This window comes from Oryzias latipes, chromosome 4 (assembly GCF_002234675.1).
Source record: "Oryzias latipes chromosome 4, ASM223467v1".
Taxonomy (NCBI): domain Eukaryota; kingdom Metazoa; phylum Chordata; class Actinopteri; order Beloniformes; family Adrianichthyidae; genus Oryzias; species Oryzias latipes.
In genome coordinates, this window is record NC_019862.2 from 5660505 (window position 1) to 5668611 (window position 8107).

Here is an 8107-nt window from a genome sequence, read left to right on the forward strand (position 1 = left end):
CTTGGAGGCGAGGCGTGGCTGGAGGTTTCAGCAGAAGGGGTTCCGGAAAGCAGCGCTTGAGCATGATACGAGACATGGAACCAGAAATGATGATGGTGACCAGGTGAGCATTCATGGAGGAATAATCCTGTAGGCGAGGCGTAGGAGAAATTAGCGCGAGGCAAACAGACATGAACAAGATACTAGTGGCGACCAGCCTATGTGCCTTAGAGGAAAAACGAACTGGAGTAGAATACTGGCACTGGATCTTCTTAAGAGGCTGCAGGTTGAAGAGGTGAGTGGAACCAGCTGGTCATGTCATGTGACGTCATTTCCGGGTGAGCCTTTTCCAGTGCTAGTCGTGTTTGACTGCTCTTCTCTTGTTTGGTATTGCTTACTCTAAGGGTTATCTGGTTTAATATTCACATCTAGCACCTTTTAGTAGCGAATACCCTACTGTTAAACCGCTTGCTGTTCACTTTTCTCATTTTGCTAAAAATAAACCACTTCTCTTTACCTAAACACCGCTAGCCTTAGCTTAGAACCTAGCATGGCCACCACTCCTTCCGCCTTTCCCCCTCTCTCCTGCTCCTTGTGCCATATGTTTAGTGAGGATCCTGCCTCATTTAGTGAAGACAGTGGTAGGTGTGTTAAGTGTAGTCTTGTGTTAAACTTGGAGGCCAGGCTGGAGCAGTTAGAAGTGCGGCTCCGCACAGTGGAAGCTAAGCCGGCTAGCCAGGTCGATAATCGTAGCGCGGGCCGCGCTACTAAGGCTAACTTAGTTAGCACCACAGCGCCCTCCCAACAGCCGGGAAAATAAGTCCAGGTTCCGTCGAGTCGTGATTCATGCAGGCGGTAATGATGCCCGACGGAGACATTCAGAGGTGGTTAAGTTAAACGTAGTGTTGAGGTGAACAGGGGTTCCATATTATTTTCTATGATCTTTTCATTATGCATTACAGGGGTTCTATAATATGTTCTATGTTCTTGTTATTATGCATTTAATGGATTCTATATATGAATGTGTGTGTGTATTGTACTGCAGACATATGCTTGATTCCTGCCTTCAGTAGCAGATAATGTGCCGAGGTCACCAGTAGGCCTGTTTGTGACTTTTGGTCTGTTTTCTTTCTGTACTGGAGTGTTTTTGGAGCCACAACACCTGCAATGCAGACTAGACAAAAACAGACCATTCTAATGACGTATTTTGTATGTTTTCAACTTCTCTTACTGGATAATAAAAAAGCCTTTTTGTCTTGAGGAGGGAGAGAGCGGACAGCCACAGAGCCTAACAGGTCGTGTTTTTCCACCTCTCCCCTTTTGCAAAAGGTTTGAAAATTCATGCAAACTCTTGTGTGTCTTTTCGTTTCCCAACTGCACATTTCATTTTGGACGTCCTGAACCACCATCTGCGAATGCCGGACGGGAGGCCAACAGTAGCTTCAGTGTGTAAACTGGCTAAGGCAAGGCAAGGAAAGGCTATTTGTATAGCACAATTCATACACAAAGTAATTCAAGGTGCTTCACAAATCAGAAAAATGCCTTAAAATCACAATACATCATAGAAATAATCAATGTAAAATTTACTTTAAAAGAAAAGAAAAAAAATTGAAAATTGATTTAAAAATAAAGGAAGGATAGGGAAAAAAAGTGCAGATAAGACCTTTCAGTCATGTACACGGCTAAACAGAAATGTTTTAAGTATAGATTTGAACCTTAACACAGTAGAAGCCTGTCTTACGACTTCAGGGAGGCTGTTCCAGATTTTAGCTGCAGAATATTGAAACGCTGATTCCCCTTGTTTAGTTCTGACTCTGGGAATCAACAGGAGGCCGGCCCCTGAGGTCCTCAGAGTACGAGATGGTTCATATGGCACTAACATGTCAGAGATGTACTTTGGTGCTCGGCCATGGAGAGACTTGTACACAAGCAGAGCTGCTTTGAAGTCTATTCTTTGAGGTACAGGGAGCCAGTGCAGAGACCTGAGCACAGGACTAATGTGATCATACTTCCTGGTTCTGGTCAGCACTCGAGCAGCAGCATTCTGGATGTACTTTAGCTGTTTTACAGCTCGTTTGGAGAGGCCGGTGAGCAGGCTGTTACAGTAGTCTAACCTACTGGAGACAAATGCATGAATAAGTATCTCCAGGTCTGGCTTTGACATTATGTTTTTGGCAATGGCATGCAGATGGTAAAATGCAGCTGATCTTACTGACTTGATATGGCTGTTAAAGTTTAGGTCAGAGTCCATGATTACCCATAGATTTCTGACTTGATTTGAGGGTTTAAGAGACAGAGAATGAAGGTAGCTGCTGATACTTTCTCTTTGTTTCTGTGGGCCAAAAATAATTACTTCGGTCTTGTTTGAGTTTAGCTGGAGAAAGTTGTTCTGCATCCACGCACTGATCTGTTGGAGGCAGTGGCTGAGTGAATCCACCGGCCCATATTCACCTGTTGTCAATGACACATAGATCTGAGTATCATCTGCATAGTTGTGATAAGATATGTTATTACTGCGTATTAACTGGCCTAGTGGCAGCATGTAGAGGTTGAACAGAATGGGTCAGGATCTAGAGGCGCGCAGGGGAGGTCGAGTTGAGGGTAGTTTGGGTGATGGACCAGGAGGAGCGGGAGCTGGACGGGATTTGGGTGAACGACGGAGGGGGCGTTTTGGAGGGGGTTTGGATGAAGGACGTGTTGGAGGGACTTTGGGTGAAGGATAAGGAGGGGGCGCTGGAGGGGTAGGAGAGCTCCTGTGTGGTGTGAGGCTCACAGGTGTTAGGGGAGCCATCTTAATTCCTGACTTAATGAGGCTATCAAAATGGCTAGGTAGGGCCATGGGTGAAAGTGGGGGGGACGAAAAGGAAATTGAGTCTTCACTGGGAGTAGATGTAGCAGGGGGCGCCCACAGCTGGTCAGATGGTGATATTTCTGGGGCCAAATCTGGTGGTTGTTGTTGTGGTTCTGCGGCCTGGTCCTGAGCTGGCGGTGGTTGTTGTGATGTTGGTGCAGCTGAGTCCTTAGATGGAGGTGGTTGTGGTGCTGGATCCAAGTCTTTGACCGGTGGTGGTGGAGATAGTTGTTGTTGCCGTTGTGCTGTGGTTCCTGGGACACTGGCTCGGTCCTTCCTTACTGCCTTTTCAGGGCCTTGGCCTCTATGCCCCAGAGCCTGGAGGAGGTTCTTCACTAACTCTCTTGCTCCACCTCTGTTCAGGTGTGGGCCTCTTCCCATGAATAGGTCCTTTCGTTTCCAGAATGTATTGAAGTTCTCAATGTAATGGAATCCTCTGGAAGCACACTCTCTGGAGAGCCAAATGTTCAGCTGAAACAGACGGCTGAACTTGAGTGACACCCCATCGATGTTAGGAAGAGGTCCACTGATGAATGCTTCAACCTCTACTTTGTCAATCTCTTCAAATAACTTTATGAAGTCTTTTTTCAAACGTTCAGATTGTTCTTTTTTGATATAGACAGCACCTACATGGATGATTATTCGTTTAACTCCTTGGTACAAGACTTTAGATAAGAGTCCTGTAATCACTGGAACAGTAGAACTCGGGCAACATAACGTTTGCATTCTTCTGTGGCTGACTCCACTGATAGCGCCATCTCCAAGCAGCAGCGTATCTCTGACCTTGACGTTTGGCACAGATTTTCTTTCTGCCTGTGCTTTGTTGCCAACATTATGACTCCTATTCTGTGGTCCAATTTCCCTTTGTTCTTTAACATCACATTGTGTTAGGGGTAAAAATCTGTTTGTGAGCTTTATTTCGGATGTTCTGTCATCTTTACGCTTTGGCTTAACACAGAGTTCCAACGCACAAAGTTTCGGAAAGGACACAACATCATTCAGGTCTATGTCACTGTTATTTTTCTCATTCGTAGTAATAGTGGGCTTCTTTTCAGTTTCCAAAGTAAATATCCATGTTTGTAGCTCTTTTATTTCTTGTTGGTATATCCGTGTGTTGGTATGCGAGTTTGTTTTTCTTCCTCTTCCGGACATGTCGCTGGCTTGTCAGACGTAAAAATATTGATTTGTATAGGTGGAAGTCACAAAAAAGGATGACCAGTCTGATATTCCAGGATGTGTGGATGAGGTAAAATAATTAAAAATGATTAATTAAATGATTAAAAAGCAAATAAAGCAGGAAGCGGCAGGAGCAGGGGAAAAGCGTCTGCACTCTTTTGCAGGGGGAGGAGCAAAAAAAGACGATGTCCGACACTGTAATTTTCTCTGGTCCCCTGCCGAACTTAGTCAGTGATGAAATGTATAGCCGCTTTTCATCATTTAACCGCTGGCTTTCTAGATGGTGCCCAGAAAACGGCGTTGGGTTTGTGGATAATTGGAGCGCGTTTTGGGGGAAGCCCGGTCTCATGCGGAGAGACGGCGTCCATCCCACTTGGGACGGTGCCGCTCTTCTTTCTAGAAACATTTCTGCTAGCCTTAGTCTGTTAACCTGACAACCCAGAGACGAGACCCGGGCGCAGAGCAGCAGTGTAAAACGCTCCTCTGAGCCTCCCTTAGGGTTAGTGCTGGTGCAAAACCCATGCAGGGAAAGTCAAGCAGGTCCTAGCTTTAGCTTATGTGCTGAAAGACAAGTAAAAGGAGCGCGTCATAGAAACCTTACAGTGACAGACAGCAGTTCTCACAAGCAGAATTATTATGTAATTAAATGCGGTTTATTAAACATTCGATCCATTTCCTCAAAGTCCCTCTTAGTCAACGAGTTAATTACTGATAAAAACCTTAGTCTTCTAGCCCTAACAGAAACTTGGCTCCAACAGGATGACTATGTTAGATTGAATGAAGCAACCCCCCCCCACTTATGCTAACTATCAGAAATCCAGGATTTCAGGGAAATGAGGTGGTTTGGCAGTAATATCTCAGTCTAGCTTGCTTCTAAGCTCTAAAGTTAAAAATGCTTATAATTCATTTGAAAGCATCATATTTTCTATAAATCACCCAAACAGGAAGACTCGAAAAGCTGTTTTATTCATAATTATTTATCACCCCCCCGGCCCATATTCAGAATTTTAACTGAGTTTTCCGACTTCCTATCGACTATTGTCTTACTTAGATTCTGATCAAACTATAATAATAGGGGTTTTTAATATTCATGTTGATGACCTCAGTGACTGTCTAGGAAATGCTTTGCAGCTTTATTAGATGATGTTGGTTTCACGCAAAGTGTGAATGAACCTACTCACTGTCATAAGCACACCCTGGACCTTGTTCTAACCCATGGTATAGAGATCAACCAGCTGAGTGTCCTTCCTCTTAACCCCATCATTTCTGATCACTTTATGATTACCTTCCAGTTTACACTGGAACATCCTTCTGCCCCAGTGAACAAGAAACAGCTTAGAAGAACCTTAACTGACCGTTCTGTGTCTGAGTTTAAACACACAGTTTAGCCAGTACTAGCTCCCATAGCATCAGTCCTAGTATAAATGACCAGTTTGTTAATGATGCCTTACAAGCCCTCAGGAGTACACTTGATGTTGTTGCCCCCCCTGAAACCTAAGTTCGTTAGACAAAACCGAGTAGCACCGTGGTTTAACGCTGATACACGTTCTCTTAAACAAGAAACCCGTAAGTTGGAAAGAGAATGGCACTGCTGCGGTTCAGAGCAGTCTCTGAATACCTGGAAACACAGCCTATAAAAAAGCTCTGCGTAGAGTTAGAAGCCAGTACTATTCAACCTTAATATCAGAGAATGGAAACAATCCAAGATTTCCTTTTAGCACTATTGCTAAATTAACTTGCAGTCAGAGCTCAGTAGAACTACATGTTCCTGTTTCTCTCAGCTCTGATGATTTTCTTACATTTTTCGATAGTAAAATCTCAAATATTAGACATAAGTTAAATCAAGTTATTCCTACTATCAGCCCAGAACAGGCTGAAGTGGTAGAACTGGAGGCCTCCATAGAAACCTCTGTGACATTAGACTGCTTCACTATTGTGGATCAAGTGGAAATAGCATCAATCCTCAACGTGTCTGTTAGACCCAATTCCCACTAGACTTTTTAAAGAAACTTTTCCCCTAATTAATGATCCCATATTAACAATGATAAATACCTCTCTGGAAACGGGTTACGTGCCACAGTCTTTTAAATATGCAGTTGTTAAACCTCTTCTGAAAAAGCCCAGTTTGGATCCTAGCATGTTGGCCAACTATAGACCAATATCAAACCTCCCCTTTATTTCTAAAATCCTAGAAAGAGTTGTAGTTAAGCAGCTTTACTGCCACCTACAGGACAACAGCCACTTTGAAGACTTTCAGTCGGGGTTTAGACCTCACCACAGCACAGAAACTAGTTAGAGTCTCTAATTACTTGTTATTGGCCTCAGAAAAGGGACTACTTTCTATTCTGGTCATGTTAGACCTCAGTGCAGCCTTTGACACTATCGACCACGGTATTTTAGGATCCCTCCTTCATGTGGGCACCCCTGAGGTTTCTTCGTTTTTTCCGGAATCCGGTTTTTTTGGGAGTTTTTCCTTACCGCGAAGGGGGGTCTAAGGGCAGGGATGCCAGTATAGCTTAGTCAGTTTGTTAGTTCATTTTAGTATTTTTCTATTGAACTCTTTGTATTCGTGATCCTTTTGATTTCATGTTTTACTTCGAAGCCCATCGAGACGACTGTTGTTGTGATTTTGGGCTATACAAATAAAATTGAATTGAATTGAATTGAATTTTACTCCATAGATTAGAGCAGGACATATAGATCAGAGGATCTGCCCTCCAGTGGTTTAAATCCTATCTATCTGATAGGTATCAGTTCGTTAATGTAAATGGACATTCCTATCAGTGCACTCGAGTCAACTATGGAGTCCCACAGGGCTCAGTCTTAGGACCCATCCTATTTATGCTTTATATGCTACCCCTAGGAAACATAATCAGGAAACACAGCATTAATTTTCATTGTTATGCCGACGATACGCAGTTGTATTTATCCATGAAACCTGACCAGAATGACCAGATAGAGAAACTGAATGCCTGAATCAGTGACATCAACACCTGGATAACAATTAATTACCTCCTCTTGAACCCAGAAAAAACTGAGGTCATTATACTTGGTCCTAAAAACCTCAGAGATACTCTGTCTGCTCAGATAGTCTCCCTGGATGGCATAAGTATAGCCCCCAATTCCACAGTTAGAAACCTTGGGGTTTTATTTGACCAGGATTTATCATTTAAGGCTCACATATCTCAGGCGTGTAGAACTGCCTTTTTTCACCTGCGGAATATTGCTAAGATCAGAAATATACTTTCTAAGAGTGATGCTGAAAAACTCATCCATGCATTTGTTACGTCGAGGCTGGATTACTGTGACTCCTTGTTAGCAGCGTGTCCTAAGAGTTCCTTAAGAAGTCTCCAGCTTGTTCAGAACGCAGCAGCTAGATTGTTAGCTGGAACCAGCAGAAGAGATCACATCACTCCTGTGTTAGTTTCGCTCCATTGGCTCCCAGTTGATTCTAGAATTAAGTTCAAGATCCTCCTATTAACCTATAAGGCCTTACATGGACCGGCCCCGTCCTATATTAAGGACCTCATAGTCCTTTACCAACCAATCAGAACACTTCGCTCGCAAAATGCAGGACTGCTTGTGGTTCCAAGAATTAGTAAAAGTACAGTTGGAGGTAGAGCGTTTAGCCACCAAGCCCCTGTTTTATGGAATAAACTCCCAGCTCATGGAAGAGAGACAGTTTCTACATTCAAAGTTAGACTGAAAACATTCCTCTTTGGACAAACTTATTGTCAGACTAGTTAGTATTCAGAGATTATTTAACTTAATGTTAATGTGTTTAAATTAAACTTAATAACAATGACTATTTGTTTTAAAAGACTGCTAGAACTATGGTGCACTGGGGTTATGTCCTCTTTTCTAATGTACTTCTACCCTTCCTCTCCTCTCTATTTTTGATCATCATTTATCATTCAGTTCTCCATGCCTCTGTTTGGTGCAGTGCGATTCATGTATTGTCCCTCTTTTCCTCTCCCCTCGTGGGGAGTGGGAGTGCTTCCAGACTCCAGTTGGCTCATCCGTGCTCCTGTTCCTGACCGTGTACCTCGCCTCTGCTCCTACACCTGGATGTGGTTCCTGTCTCAGGCTCGACTCGCGCCC